Genomic DNA, 16,540 nt, shown 5'->3' on the forward strand with positions numbered 1-16,540 from the left:
GGGGACAAAGTTTGCAAAATAGAACCAACTATGTGTATGATACAATGTTGATTGCTTGGCATGAGAACAAAACAAGTACAAAGACTTGCTATGTATTTTCATTTAATGGAAATGAGGTCTATAGTAGAGCTTGGTACAAAATTTATGGCATTCCAAAAACTTTGTTTTATAATTATCGTGAACAATTTGAAAATGGGGTTCGACGCTCAGTGCATGGTAATGATGGTGTCATAAGAAAAGGAAGAGACCATATAGAAATGGGAAGGGCATTGATGCGCTCTTTTGTAGATGAAAACTCAGAGAAAATGCCACATAAGAGTAGAACTATGGAAAATGGTACCAGGGAAACCTTGCTTGCAATACCAAACACGTACAAGCAAATAGACATCTTACATGATGTCAATAAAACACTCGAGAGTAGGAGTCTCAAGGCAATGTCTAGCACTACATTCAATAAGATTTGGAATACAAAGTTTGCTAATGTGACCTTGTAAAACACAAGCGAGTTCTCCAAATGTGTTGTGTGTAGTCGGATAAAGTCTCAACTAGAGTCAACAAAGGATGATGAGTTGATTTCACATTTGAAGGATGAACGTAGAATTCACATGATGCAACAACAAAGCTATAGAAATGTGTACTACACCTGGCGTAAGTTCTCGCAAATGCAAAAGGATAAGTATTTATGCATTATATATGATAAAATGGACCAAAAAAAGACAGCAATACCTAGATTGCGAGTGAACTCAAAAGATTATGCGAATGCATATCAGTTACAAGTATAATTAACATGTATGATAACACATGGGCATGGTCAAGGGATGTATGGTCATTTCTCATTGAGTGGTCTATGGCCTTCAGATCCGAATGCTACAATTGGTTCCCTTGCATTATGCTTACAGAATTTGGAAAGAACAGAAAACCATGGGCTAGGAGATTTATGCCATTATGGTATGCCATGCAGCAATGTAACATTGTTCAATGCATTGAATTCAAGGACAACTCTAGACCACCAAAACAGAATGATGAAAGAGCATGAGGGGAATGCATCAGGAGTAGTAGCACCACCATTGGCTATTGAAGGATGTAATGAAGAGATTGCTAACTTGCAATTAACCTCCTCTCAATGTGTTATGGATACCATGTCCATTCCCGTGTTTTCAAAATTGTCAGAGAATCTTTTGCTACAGCTAGATAATTGTGCAAAAGAGAATTAGAATCAATATTTTTTTGCATGCTTATCCTTGCTAGTAGCAAAAGGTTTTTTCAAAACCGTGCATTTGGGATTCTTAATGGTGGGTCATACACATGAGGACATAGATGCAATGTTTAGCAGGTTTTCAGAGAGATTGAGAACAGGAATATATGAGATACACTTTTCCACATTTGATGAAACATTTCAAAAATGTGAAAGCTCACCTCCAGCACCATTTATGATGACACAAGTTCCTGACTTCAAATCCTTTGTTAAAGGGTACATGTGGATAGACAAGATGCTCTTGTTGGACACTCTAAGCCACTTCAATTTTGTTTCTTTATGCAAGGTGAAATCCCAGTAATGCAGTACAAAATTCACCCCAAATCACCTGATTGGATGCAGAGGGAGTCAGGAATTGAGTTGTGGAAAAAAGATGATCAAGGGAAACCAAAATTGCCAGTAGGCTGTCCAAATGTGGCTCCTATAGCAGACTATGTGAGGGATAGTTTTCTTGTTATTCAAGGGATTAAGACATATCTTGAATTCTAAAAAAGATGGACTCCACTAAAGGGAAAGGAGCACGAGTCTACAAAATATATGGAGCCAGTTATTATTTATTGGCAAAAAATAATTAGTGAGCTTGAACAACCAACCAATAAACAAACTAGTGAATATACATCTTTTTGGCCAAAGACTGCAGGGAGTTATTGAATGCAATAGATACAGGAAGACATAGACGAGTTTCAAGGATACAAAGAATTGAATGATCACTATGTTGGTCCTCTAAGTGCAGGCCACAGGAAGCTTTTAGGCCTCAAATTCATGTAAGGAAAGGGGATTTTGTTCTTGTGAGACCCACAGATCCAGAATATCCGATATGGCTAGGAGTTGTAGAGTCAGATGTTGATGTAGACACCTCATCTCCTAACTACAAAAAAAATTTCATTCAATACTGGGCACCAAAACATCACAAAAAAATCCCACAATCCAAGAACAATATGAGGATTGTTGGGATAAAGAATTGGTGTTGCAATCTTGCTGACCCAAAGCGTTGGGAGTGTGTTGATACAGTTGTGTGGTCATGGACTCCAAGGGATGAAAGACTTGGAGAAGCAATCAAAATCCCATCCAATGTTGTGGAGAAAGCACAAGCTAGCTTTATAGGAGAAATTGAATAGCATTTTATTTTCATATATTGTTTTTCATTTTATCTGTGTCTATGTATGTTTTATAAAGTATCAATTAACACCAACATGAAAATAGAATTTTGGATGGGACAAAAAAAGGTGTTTCTCAACACCACCATTTTCTTGAGAATCTATCTATTTGTCTAATGTAACACAAGTCCTCAACAAAAAACTTATCTCTAACATTCCCAAAATAAATGAAATTTTCCCAAATCAAATGGGAAATAGGAATCCATAGGCATTGAAATCAATCTCAAAGTTGTGTGATTTTCCCATTTCCTTTAAAAGAGTGTTCTCTCTCTCTCTCTCTCTCTCTCTCTCTCTCTCTCTCTCTCTCTCTCTCTCTCTCTCTCTCTCTCTCTCTCTAAATGGACTCTAAATGGATGGTTGTTTATTCATGCAAATGTTTCCTTCTACCAATTTGATTATGTTTAACCATGTAATATGAATGTCTTATTTTGATCATTTACAAGTGATGGTGGTAGTCGATTACTCAATTTTTGTTACACAATGACAATAAGCAAAGTCTAAAGGGGCCAGCCACAAAAACCAATATTTCACCTTTACACCAAAAGGGAGGAATGCTTTTGTTTGCACTTTTGCCATGCTAGTAGCCGCAAGGGCTCCATATGCCACAATATCCACAAACGAAGAGGAGGAGGAGGAGGAAGTGAATAGAATACCACAAAGTACAATGCACAAATTTACAAGAAGTGAGTATAAAAAAGGTTCTCTTTTGAGAATAGGTCCTTCCTAAGGCTCTCTTGATCAAATCCACCACCTCAAGAAATTTTATGTCAACATATTGAAATTGTTGTACTGCACTCTCACCTTTCATGTTTTAGTATTATCATCATCATCCTTGAATTACACCTTGTGAGCCGCATATAGTTGTAAAGCCATGAACATTGAATAACAAATTGAGGACAAAGTGAATAACAATGATTCGAAGGCTAGAATTTCAAGTATTCTACTTCGTTCTTCTTTTCTTTTCCTACATTAGTAGACCGGATTGCACCCCCTGACTACAGGGTAGGGCACAACTTTCATTCTTATAAGTTTTGGAGAGACATTATGCTGATGCTCCACCATTCTTTTGTCTGGCACGCAAGTAATTCATGCACAATTTTTGCTAATTTGTGAGAATTTTCAATTATCAAAATTCAAAATTCTCCCTTGAAGTATACATTGTAGTTACAATGTGCAAGAAGTGATGTTAAAGGCCAACCAAGCATAAGTACCAACTTAGAAGAACCTAATACAAAAAGGATAGCCAAGCTCACAATGTATGTCCATAAAAACCTACCAAGAAACTAAGGTTTCTTACACACTAGAATATGCATTTCCCTTTTTGGGATGGGCACGGGCATCTTTACACACCAACGCATAAAACTCGCCACACTTGTCACTACTCGGACTATGAACCATATTGGCTACACCTTTCTATTGACAAATAATCTTTAAAAAAGAAAGCCTACATGTTGATGGAGAAGCAGTCCCAACTGCCCATATGCTTGTCCTCTCTATGTCTTGTGCAACTGTTACTTTTGCACCCATTGACATTTACATGGGCTTACACATCTACTACCCAAGTTTGGGTGGTTGATGTGTGCCCATTCCCATTTTACTTGGTAAGCCCTTTTTGGCATTCAAGCTTCCAGAGGTGGCCACTTTGCATGATCTAAACTATTTCTCTTGCGCCAACTCGAACAGTCATGTGCCTCAGGCTTGCTTTTAACATGTTTCACACATTATTTAATATTATCACCAAGAAGCAGCTCACGCTTGCTTTTCAGCACCCAGTAGGGCAAAGATGGGTTGAATACTTTAGCGTACTTGTCCCTCGCTTTGAAAAACTACACAGAGCTAGAAGCCGGCTATTATGACAAAGTGTTAGCATATTTTTTCATCGACCTCACCCAACAGGAAATGCTAACAAGTAACTCGCAAGTAAAGAGAATGACACTAAGCTTCTTGGATACTACAAAAGTTTACTTACCAGCATTCATGTTGTTCTTCCCCCTAAAAGAAAGACTACATAAATTGTGTAAGTGTAGCGCGTGAGTTCACCCAGAGGGGTTTTTCGAATTTCAAAGAGTACAAGAGGGGTTAGAGATATATATATTTGAAAAGAAGCTACAAGTTTAGAAGGGGTCATTCATTTGTGGTGAAGTGTGTGTGTGTGTGTGTGTGTGTGTGTGTGTGTGTGTGTGTGTGTGTGTGTGTGTGTGTGTGTGTGTGTGTGTGTGTGTGTGGAGAGGGATTTTACAAAAACCTCTTGATCGCACATGCTATAGGTATTTTTGGAAGGTGAACCCTTGAAGGCTGTAGACAAGAAAAAACACATTTTTCTTTGAAAAATCTTGATGCTCAAACAAGGACCTCCAATAGAAGAGAACTCCTATGGGAAAGGAGATTTCAAAGGACATGGCCATTTACCTTTGGCTTAGTTGCCTCTATGGTAACGTCTTATATATACATTGATTACGAGTGTGTGTGTGTGTGTGTGTGTGTGCCAAGTACACATTTGTGACAAGATAGTGTCTATGATATTGGAACATGAGGAGCAGTTATTGCATCAAAGCAGTGTGGCTTCAAAGCCTTGCCAAGTCTTTTTAGAAAAATCCAAAGGAAAGAAAGGTAGTAACAAAAGGAAGAGTCATGCAAAGAGAGCAAGATGCTTTGAAAGAAAAAATGGCATGGCAACAGTTATCATGAGAAGAGTCATTTTCTATGGAAGTGTCCCACGCGCAAAGGAGGATCCTTGTCAATAGCTCACTCACTGGCCTTTGTCCACTTGGTATTTTCAAATGTTTACTTGGTTGGACTAAGGGTTTTTTTTGAAATGAGGCTAGAGTGTGACACCAGTTGGCATAATGGCAATCATCAATCAAAAGACGTGGACAAAGTAGACTCATGTCATCTCCTTGCTTGTTTTTTTTTAATCACATGCATTGACTATCAAGAGCATCACATAGCTTTTAAAAGCCGGTCTTGTATTAATGGATAGGCTTTATAAACAAAACTAGCGAATTTAGCGGTAGATTCAACCTTCCCTCAACTTTCTGTCTCTAATGAAAAAAGGAGAAATAAAGAGCTACAAAAGGATCTTGAGCATGAGGCTAAGTTGAAAGAAGAGGAACAGCCTCAAGGAACAACACATGAGCAATAGTGATGGGAGACAGAATATCATAAGTGAATGCAACAATCGACACAATGGTAGTAGTGCAGAAGAGATGTTGATCCACATGATGATGGAGATTGCGGTAGATATGATTGACATGAGAGAAGGTATGAAAGACAAAGAGACCATGATAGAGAGCATGAAAATAGAAGGGATTGTACAAATCAACGAACAAAACTTTGCGTCAACAAGTCATAAAGGTTTATCATCTGCATCCAAATCTTCTTGCCTATACATTTTCTTGGATGGCACAACTATCTATGGGGCAAGGCACCACTTCCATTCCTTCTAATTTTTAGAGAGACACAGTGCCAACAGTCCACCATAATTTTGTAACTAGAGTGCTTCGTTAGCTGTGTTCGTATCGAATTAAGATTAAGTAAAATATCAAAAACTATATATGCCATTTTAGCACTTCAAAATGAAGGGGAGGGAGAGAGAGAGAGAGAGAGAGAGAGAGAGAGAGAGAGAGAGAGAGAGAGAAGAGAGAGAGAGTTCATCAAAGGGTGTTTGATTTTTTTATCCGAGAGGAAATGAAGCACAGAGAGAGATTTTATCAAAGCATGTTAGATTCGTTTACCTGAAAGTGTTTGGGATACTGATTGTCGTGGTTCAGAGGCGTTCTTTGCAAAAATGGGATACCGATCATAGTGCTTCAAAAGGGTACCTCGCAAAAAACCACAAGGAGGGTTAGAATTTTATCAAGCTCAACGTTCGTGACCATACAAAATGTCAATGTTATTAATTGTTTGTTGTTACATTTTCATGTTTCAGAAAAAGAAAACATGCAAGTCTCCTTACAAGGGGGAGTTCGCACAATCCTCCCCAATTTTTATAATACGAGGGAACGTGCCATTCCCACGGCAGTGTGTAATTTTTAGTGCATTCATTAATTGCGTTCTAAGTGTCAAAAAAAAAATGATAATGCGCACTTCCTTGCATCAATGATGTTGGGCATCGTGCGTAGAGTCACATGCCTTCAAGTTGCATGCATGATTGCATCTGGAGAGAGGCCCTCGCTTTGCATCTGTTGAAAGAGAATAAGAGAATTTTGGCCTTGCCCCCGTGGGACATATCTTACATCCATACTCCAGATCACAGGAAGCACGATATTTTTTTGCAACAGCCCGTGACTAGTAATCTCATCATTAATTCTCTCACCCATGTCCGGCAACGACCACACCTCCAATGTGTAAGCGTAAGTAATTGCATTGGGACAATCAGAAAGAGGCCTTCGCTATCCCATGAGAACAACAAAGTACTTCCTTGAAACAGCAATGTTGGGCTTATCTGTAATAGTGATGATTGTTTGGACATGAGAACTTCTCATGCTTTTGTGAGTCTGCTTGATGTGTTTCACAAGTATTGCTTCTTCTCTAGAGTTGTTGGTGGATTTGTTGCCTCTCTGTGGACATTGTAAGGGCACCACATATGCCGTACATATGAAGAGAATCCCTGCTAAGAACAACCTGTTTCTAAATAGCTTGTGACTGACTAGCACTCTCATCATAAATTCTCTCACCCATGGCAGCATATTACGAAGTCTTTCAAGATGCTATCATAGGTGCTTGCTTCCATAGATGATTGCATTGGAGAAAGGCCTTCTGCTTGCATATGCTTGGAACAGGCTTGACAAGCTTCCTTACCAACATCATGCGTCGATTCGAAGTGATTACCCATGGTTTTTCTGTGAAGGTACCAAGAAAGAAAAAAGGAATCCGATCTCCTTTTTTCATTGAAAGGCTGTAATTCTGACGATTTCTCAGTTTGCGATGAGAAAGACGTCAGAGGGCTAAAACAGAAGTTTAGAGCAGGAATAGCTAAATAGGTGCACGTCTTGACAAGTCGACTGATGAAGGCCCTAAAAAAAGTGAGCAAGCAATTGCAGTTGGATGGTCGATGCCACGTGGATGAAGGATTCTTGCTTTGCATCCGCCGGAAACAACCTAGGGCTTTCTGGCCCTGCTCTTGTTGCGCACATCTCGAATGAGTTCATTCCCAGAGACGACATTCCAGATAGGAAGCTCCTCAAGCACATTTTGTGCTTTCTCAAGGGTACCACATTTAACATACATATCGACCAAGACAAAACAACCCAAAAATTATTGGCCCTTCGCTTGTTGGGGATGTCCCACAATCAATGCGTTCCAAGGGACAACATTTCAGACACGAATCTCGTCAGGAATCTTGGCACTGAGGGTCCAGGAAGGTCTGGATTGTTTTCAACATGCCCTGATTAACAATATCATCGTGAATTTTGTTTCCCATATCAGTATCTTGCGTAGTGCCACCTACCTTCAAGACAAAAGCATACTCAAGCACTTTTTGGTGCTTTCTTAAGTACACCACATCTCGCATACATGATCTTTGCTCCTATGTAGTGCCACATGCTTTCAAGATGCAAGCATAAGTGATTACATCAGGAGAAATGTCCTTGCTTTGCATCCTGAAAATAGCCAGCAAGAGCTTCCTAGCAGAGATGACATTCCAGACATCAAGGCATTGCCACATGCCTTCAAGACAAAAGCATAGGTGACTGCTGTTGGGTTAAAGGCCCGTGTGCCCGGCTGCCCGTTGTTCAGCCGCCCATGTACAACATTCATTTACTCATTCATAATAACTATACTCATAACTACACATTGTAGTGTGAGTACCGCCCCGCCACACACTGTGTATATCTCCTTCTTCGTGCTGGCTCTCTGTGTGTGCTCTCCGATCCCAACAAGTGGTATCAGAGCTTGGTAGTGAGAGCATTGAGAGCTTCATCATCATTGCTGAGTGCGTTGAAACTTGCTGCTGTTTCATTGCCGTTTTTTGGTTTCGCTCACGCGCGCATTTCCAAAAAGCAGAAGGTTTTTCTGAGCTTGGCATTGGAAGGTTCAGCACTCCGCGAGTATTTTCAGCAGGTGTCCTAGAGTTTAACCCCCCTTTCGGAGCCATTCGTGCCATCAGAAATCCCATCCGAGCTACAGACTAGGAGCTACGTTTTTTTCATCTCTCTTTGGTAGTTTTCTGCTGCCAGAGCTTCCATAGCCATTACAGGTGCCATTGTTGTAGTGTCTTCCACTTACGTGAGCCCACAGCTCATTTGAGAGTGTGTAGCCTCTTCTTGGAGTGGCCTCATACACACAAATAGAGTGGGAGTTTGGCGACATTGTCTTCTTCGACTACAGGTACAGGTACAGGTACAGGTTACAGGTTACAGGGAGCTTTGGATACGGGTTTCTTCTGTGGTTACAAAACATGTATTTTGACTGTGGGACAGCCATGTATATGGTTGTGGTTTGAGTGGGAGCTTCTACTCTTTTGGGCAGTCTATTTATGCGTGTTCTTGAGCTACAGGTTTACATCATCTATGTATGTTGATGGATGTGGATATGGCAGTTTGACAGACACTCTTTATGCATGATATTGTGGAGATTTGGTTCACTTATACATAGAGCGGGTTTGCTCTTGCTTGCAATGTTGCGGTTTGAGTACGGACAGGTATTTCGTTGGAAGTAGAGATTGGACTTCCTTGAGCTTGTGCATTGGTTATATGCTCACTTGGATCCATTTATGCTCACGGATTTGTGTAAGCTTGGTCAGCTTATGTCTCTATTGTGGTTATTCAGACATGGAGTATGTTTATGCCTCTATGACAGCTCATTGTTGATGCATTTTGTGGCACGGTTTGCCTAGGCCGGTTGAGTTACAGATGTCACGGGTTTATGCATTTGTTTGTGGATTTCTACGTACGTTTTTTGACCATATTATGGGCTGATTTATACTCTATGCGTTTGCTCTTTGATTGAGCAGCAGGTGTTGTCAGATTTGCAACACTACTTTGTTGTGGCAGTTTGTTGGTTGGCTACAGGTTTCTCATTGTTGCATTCTTGTTGTAATGGGCACTAAAGAGGACACAGTTTTCAATATTAAGAAATTGGATGGTGCTAATTTCTCATATTGGAAAGATCAGATTTGGGATGTCTTGGTGCAGAAGAAACAGATTCGACCTCTAAAGTTGCAGGGAGTTAAGCCAGAGAACATGGAGAGGGATGATTGGGAGGAGTTGGATGAGATGTGCAGGTCTACCATTAGGCTTTCCCTTTCAAAGTCTGTTTATTACAATGTGAAAGATGCACAGGGTGGAGCTTATGAGCTATGGCAGCGGATTTGCGATATGTATGATAAGCATTCAGCTGCTTCTATGGTGTATTGGATTAAAAAGCTTATTGATTTACGAATGGAGGAAGGTGCTTCCATGAATGCGCATTTGAATGAGTTCAATACAATTTTCAGCCAACTTGCTACGCAGGAAATTACGTTTGAGGAAAATGTAAAAGCTATGTTTTTACTTGTCACGTTGCCTGAGTCATGGGACACATTTAGGACAGCCATAAGTAACTCGGTTCCTGCGAATGAGTTGACAAGTACTAATGTGGAGTCTAGTCTTCTCACGGAAGAGATTAATCGAAAGAATAATGCAGGTAGTAAGTCTTCTAGTGCAATGGTTGTCAGAGGCAGGACTATGGACAAGTATAAGTCCAACAGGGGTAAATCTAGAAGCAAGTCCCGTGCAGGCACAAGTAAAAAGGATGTGGAATGTTTTCATTGTGGTAAAAAAGGCCATTTCAAAAAGGATTGCTACAAGTGGAAAAGGGAAAATGGAAATGGTAAGAAGAAAGACTATGATGCTAAGGACAAGCCTAAGTCCAATGTCAAGATTGAGGAGTTAAATGCAACACAGGGAGAGTGTAGCTCTCAAGATGACCATGTATGTGCTCCGACTAGTGCTACTAGTGAAGAGCTTGGAGATGTGTTGCTTGCATCCTATTTTGATGACGCTTTTCTTCTCACTCATGAGCATAGTATGCCTATGGATTGGGTCATTGACAGTGGTGCTTCTTTTCACATTACGCCTCATAGGTCGTGGTTTCATGACTATGATGCTTCGAGCACAGGTACTGTCAGGATTGCCGATGGGCGTTCTATGCAGATTCATGGCATTGGGGTTATTCATTTGGCTATGCCAAACTCTACTACGTTTGTCTTGCAGCGTGTGCGTCATGTGCCGGCTCTTGCAAAAAGCTTGATTAGTGTGGGTCAGTTGGATTCACTTGGTTTCAATGTATCTTTTGGTGATGGAGGTTGGAAGCTCACTAAGGGCAGCCTTGTTTTGGTTAAAGGTGCTAAGAGGAATACCTTGTATTCCCTTTGTGTAGCTAGTGTGGCTGATCACATTGTGGGGATCACTGAGCAACCTCATGCTTCTTTATGGCATCAGCGTTTGGGGCATATGTCACTAAAAGGTTTGAAGTTGTTGGTACGTGCGGATTACATTCCCGTTTCAGATTTTGGTGGTTTTGAGTTTTGTGAGCATTGCCTTTATGGTCGACATGCTCGGTCTTCTCATAAGAAAAGTGTTCCACACAGATCTTTGGAAAATCTAGCTTTGGTGCATAGTGATGTATGTGGGCCGATGCCCAATGCTTCTCTTGGAGGTGCTATGTACTTTGTTACGTTCATTGATGATGCTAGCAGGAAGGTATGGGCATACCCCATTCGTAAGAAGGATATGGTGTTTGATATATTTAAGCAATGGTTGGCTCTTGTCGAGAACCAATCAGGTTGTAAGTTGAAGTGCTTACGTACGGACAATGGGGGTGAATTTATGTCTCATGCTTTCACAACATTATGTGTTGAGAAGGGTATACGGCGCGAGCTTAGTGCTCCCTATACACCTCCTCAAAATGGCGTGGTAGAGCGCATGAACAGGACTATACAGGAAAAAGTCCGTAGTATGCTTTCTATGGCTGGTTTGTCAAATGGATTTTGGGCTGAAGCTATTGCCACTTCTGTGCATTTGATAAATCGTTCACCTAGTGTTCCTTTGGGCTTCAAAGTGCCTGAAGAGGTATGGACAGGTTTGACACCTTCGTATGGTCACCTTCGTGTTTTTGGCTGTGAAGCTTATGTACATGTACCTAAGGCAAAACGCAGCAAATTGGATCCGAAGAGCAAGAGATGTATCTTCTTGGGTTATGGTAGCTCTGGTGAGATGGGTTATCGATTGTGGGATCCTATTGACAGGAAGATTGTGCGCAGCCATGATGTTGTTTTTCATGAGGACTCTATGTATAGAGCATCACCGCGAACGGTTGAGGTTCGGTGTGTGATATTTGAGGAGGATGGTCATCGGTATGATGGTCCCATGGCTGCTCGTGGGCAGCCCATTGACCCTCAAGTGGGAGATCAGCCCTTGTTGGGAGATCATGTAGATGTGGGACAGCCAGATCAGCCCTTGTTGGGAGATCATGTAGATGTGGGACAGCCAGATGCACCTCCTGCACAGTCTTTGAGGCGTTCAGAGCGGCGTGCAAGACAGCCTCAGCGTTTTGTGCCTTCTATGGATTATGTATTGTTGACTGATTGCGGGGAGCCATCATGTTATGATGAGGCCATGTCTAGTGTTGACAAGCTCAAGTGGGAGCAGGCTATGCAGTCAGAGATGGATTCGTTGATCCAAAATGGAACGTGGGAGCTTACTCCTTTGCCAAAGGGTAAGAAGGCAATACCATGCAAGTGGGTTTACAAGATAAAATTGTGTTCAATGGATGCAAAGCCTAGGTACAAAGCAAGGCTTGTGGCTAAAGGATTCAAGCAACAGAAGGGCATTGATTTTGACGAGATCTTCTCCCCAGTGGTGAAGATGTCTACTTTGCGTATGTTGTTTGCCTTGGTAGCTACAGAAGACATGGAGTTGAAGCAAATGGATGTAAAGATAGCTTTCTTACATCCGGACTTGCACGAGGATTTGTACATGGAGCAACCAAGTGGGTTTGTTATTCATGGCTCAAAGAAGATGGTATGCCGGCTTCTTAAGACCTTGTATGGGCTGAAGCAATCATCTCGTGAATGGTATCGTAAGTTTGATGCATTCATGAGTTCATTGGGCTATGTATGCAGTTATGAGGACCCATGCCTCTATACTCGCAAGGCTGCAGATGGTAGTCTTATTGTTTTGGTTTTGTATGTGGATGACATGCTGATCGCAAGGAAGTGTATTTCTGATGTGGATGCCTTGAAACATAGGCTACATGAGACCTTTTCCATGAAGGATCTTGGGGATGCCAGTCATATTTTGGGTATGCGGATCACTCGTGATCGTTCTCGCAAGATGCTCTTTCTTAGTCAGAAAGAGTACATTGACAGGGTGCTTGAGCGTTTTCATATGGAAGGGGGGAAGGCCATTAGTACCCCGTTGCCTCCATATGTAAAACTCAGCCATGATGACTGCCCTCAGACAGATTTGGAGACTACAGAGATGTCTCATATTCCCTATGCGTCAGCTGTTGGTTCCTTGATGTATGCCATGGTGGCTACGCGTCCAGATCTTGCTCATGCAGTTGGTGTGGTTAGCAGGTACATGTCTAACCCGGGCAAGCGTCATTGGGATGCAATGAGAGGTATTCTCAGATACTTGAGAGGGACTTCAGAGTTGTCCCTATGTTATGGTGAGAAGGATATGTCTGTTTGCGGATATACAGATTCAGACTATGCAGGGTCAGTGGACTCAAGGAAGTCTACTAGCAGCTATGTGTTCACAGTTGCAGGTGGACCCGTTTCGTGGGCATCACGTTTACAGCCATGCGTTGCTTTGAGCACTACAGAGGCTGAATATATGGCTGCCACTGAGGCTGCCAAGGAGGCCATATGGCTCTCACGACTAGTGGGAGATCTTGGTATGGCTGGTGATGCTTCGATTCTACATTGTGATAGCCAGAGTGCCATAGCATTGGCACGGAATCCTGTCTTCCATGCGAAGACAAAGCACATTGAGGTGAGGTATCACTTCATATGAGAGGTGCTAGAGGACAAGCGCATACAGCTTGTCAAGGTACACACTGACGATAACCCTGCTGATCTACTCACGAAGTCGTTAGCCTCACAGCGGTTTGCACACTGTAGATCGCTGATGGGTATGGCTTGACTTCTTTTGTTGTACTTTGGCCACTTTAAAGGCACACTGCTTTTAAGTGGGAGATTGTTGGGTTAAAGGCCCGTGTGCCCGGTTGCCCGTTGTTCAGCCGCCCATGTACAGCCATTCATTTACTCATTCATAATAACTATACTCATAACTACACATTGTAGTGTGAGTACCGCCCCGCCACACACTGTGTCTATCTCCTTCTTCGTGCTGGCTCTCTGTGTGTGTGCTCTCCGATCCCAACAACTGCATCTAGAGAGATGCCCTCTCTTTGCATCTATTGGAAACAACCCAGCGCAGGGCTCCGTGGCCCTGCCACATTTGGCATAGATGTCGACCAAGGCAGTGCCAAGCATTACATTTCGTAAAGGGAACCACAATATTGATCAATCCACCGCCAAGCATGACATCGTACTCCCAACAGCCCCCAACTAGCAATCACATCGTGGATTCTGATACCCTTGAGATAGGCATATTGGGCATATCTTGCAACCAACATGTTGCAGGTGATGACATTCTGGAGAGAAAGCCCATCACGAACTTTTCATGCTTTTGTGACAGTACCACATTTGGCATACATGTCAACCAAAGAATTGCCAAGCATGACATCCTTCACCAAGCGTCCTGGATCAGGTATCTTCTCGTTAATACGCTCATCTATGTCAACGGCTTGTGGAAGTCCACTGGCCTTCAAGGTGCAAGCATTTGCATTCATATTGAATTTGAAGAGATGCATTTGTAAAACTGGCATAGAGCTTTCTGGCCCTGCTCCTATCGCGTGTATCCCACAATCAATGCATTCCAAGACTTGACATTTTGGATAGGAAGCGCCTCAAGCACTTGGTGTGCTTTCTTAGTGCACCACATTTGGCATATATATCGACCAAGGCAGTGCCAAGAACGACATCTTTTTTCAACATCAGCATCTTTGTGAATTTTTGTGCCCACATCAGCATCTTGGCGTAGATCCACATGCCTTCAAGATGCATGCATAGGTGATTGCCAACTAGAGAGATACACTTGCTTTGCATCCGATAAAAACAGCCTAGAGCTTTTTGGTCCCGCTCTTGTTAATCATGTCCCACAATCAGTGTACTCCAAGAGACGACATTTTGGACAGGAACTTCCTCAAGAACTTTTTGTGCTTTCTCAACCGCATCACATTTGGCATACATATCGACCAAGACAGTGGCAAGCACGACATCTTTTTTCAACATCAGCATCTTTGTGAATTTTTGTGTCCATATCAGCATCTTGTGTAGAGCCACATGCCTTCGAGATGCATGTGTAGGTGATTGCAACTGGAGAGACACCCTTGTTTTGCATTTGCTGAAAACAAACTAGAGCTTTTTGGCCCTGTGCCTATGCAGCATATCTTGCAATCAATGCATTCCAAGAGTCCATACTCTGGATAAAAAGCTCCTCGAGCACTTGCGTAGAGCCACATGCCTTCAAGATGTAAGCATAGCCTTCAAGACCAAAGTATAGGTGACTAAACTTGCTTTGCATCCACTGAAAACGGCTTGGAGCTTTCTGGCGTTGCTGTTGTTGTGCACATCCTGCAATCAGTGTATTCCAAGGAGGCGGCATTCTGGATAGGAAGCTCCTCAAGCACTTTCTGTTCTTTCTCAATCGCACCACATCTGGCATACATATTGACCGAGACAGTTCCAAGCATGACATCTTTTTTCAACATCAGAATCTTTGTGAATTTTTGCGCCCATATCAGCATCTTGCATAGAGCCACATGCCTTCAAGATGCACGGCATTGTGGCAAGGGAGGTAATTTGTTATTACAAAAGGTTCTTGATGGGTATATCATGCAATCAATGCGCTCCAATATTTTGGACAAGGAGCTTTTTGTGCTTTCATGAGGACATCGAGCAAAGCACTACCAAGCACTTTCCAATAGCCCTTGACTAGTACTCTTATCTTGAATTCTCTCACCCATGTCAACGTCTTGCATAAGACCACACACCTTCAGGGTGCAAGCATAAGTGATTGCATTTGAACAATTGGAAAGAGGCCTTCTTTTCTCATGCGGTGAGAACAACATATATAGTGCTTTCTTGCAACAACCATATTGGGCTTATCTGTAATAGTGAAGACAGTTCGGACATGAAGCCGATCAAGAACTCCTTATGCTTTCGTGAGTATACCTTGGCTGGGGTGCTCATGAGCTTGACAAGCTTGAAAGTTTGTGATGTGTCCAAGATGTGTGCTGGAGGAATTGAGGCTACAAGAGGATTTAGAAGTAGATTGTTGTTCAATGCTGCATACCAGCACTTGTACTCTCATTGGTTTGCTTTGCTTGGAAGATCAGAGTACATGTATGCCAAATGTGGTAGGCTAGGAAAACCTGGGCTGTTCTCAGGAGATGTAAAGCGAGGAATCGCTCCAGATGGAATCGCCCATGCTTTCATCTTTAAGGCATGTTGCACTACGCAAGAAGCTGATAGGGGCAAAAAATTTCACGAGAACATTGTTAGTTAGGGCTGCTGACAAAAAGAGTTGTGCATTCATCGGCCTTTGCCACCTGCATCGCAAACAGCCTAATAGCATCAGCTAAAAAATGTGTTGAACGGTCCGTGCTCATCACGTCGGCAAGCATACGAAGTACCCTTCAGCTTGATGACCTCCAGCTTGATGATCTACAGAATATAACCAGGGTTTGAAAGGTGTTCTCAGGAGATGCAAAGCGAGGAATCGCTCCAGATGGAATAGCCCATGCTTTCATCTTTAAGGCATGTTGCACTACGCAAGAAGCTGATAGGGGCAAAAAAACTCACGCGGGTATTGTTAGTTAGGGACTGCTGACAAAAGGAGTTGTGCATTCATCGGCCTCTGCCGTCTGCATCACCAATAGCCTAATAGCATCAGCTAATAAATGTGTTGAACGGTCCGTGCTCATCACGTCGGCAAGCATCCGAAGTACCCTCTAGCTTGATGATCTGCAGAATATAACCAGGGTTTGAAAGGTCTCCAGTACTGGTTTCTGGTTCTTC

Source organism: Adiantum capillus-veneris, chromosome 25 (genome assembly GCF_014529385.1).
Source record: "Adiantum capillus-veneris isolate H3 chromosome 25, ASM1452938v2, whole genome shotgun sequence".
NCBI lineage: Eukaryota > Viridiplantae > Streptophyta > Polypodiopsida > Polypodiales > Pteridaceae > Adiantum > Adiantum capillus-veneris.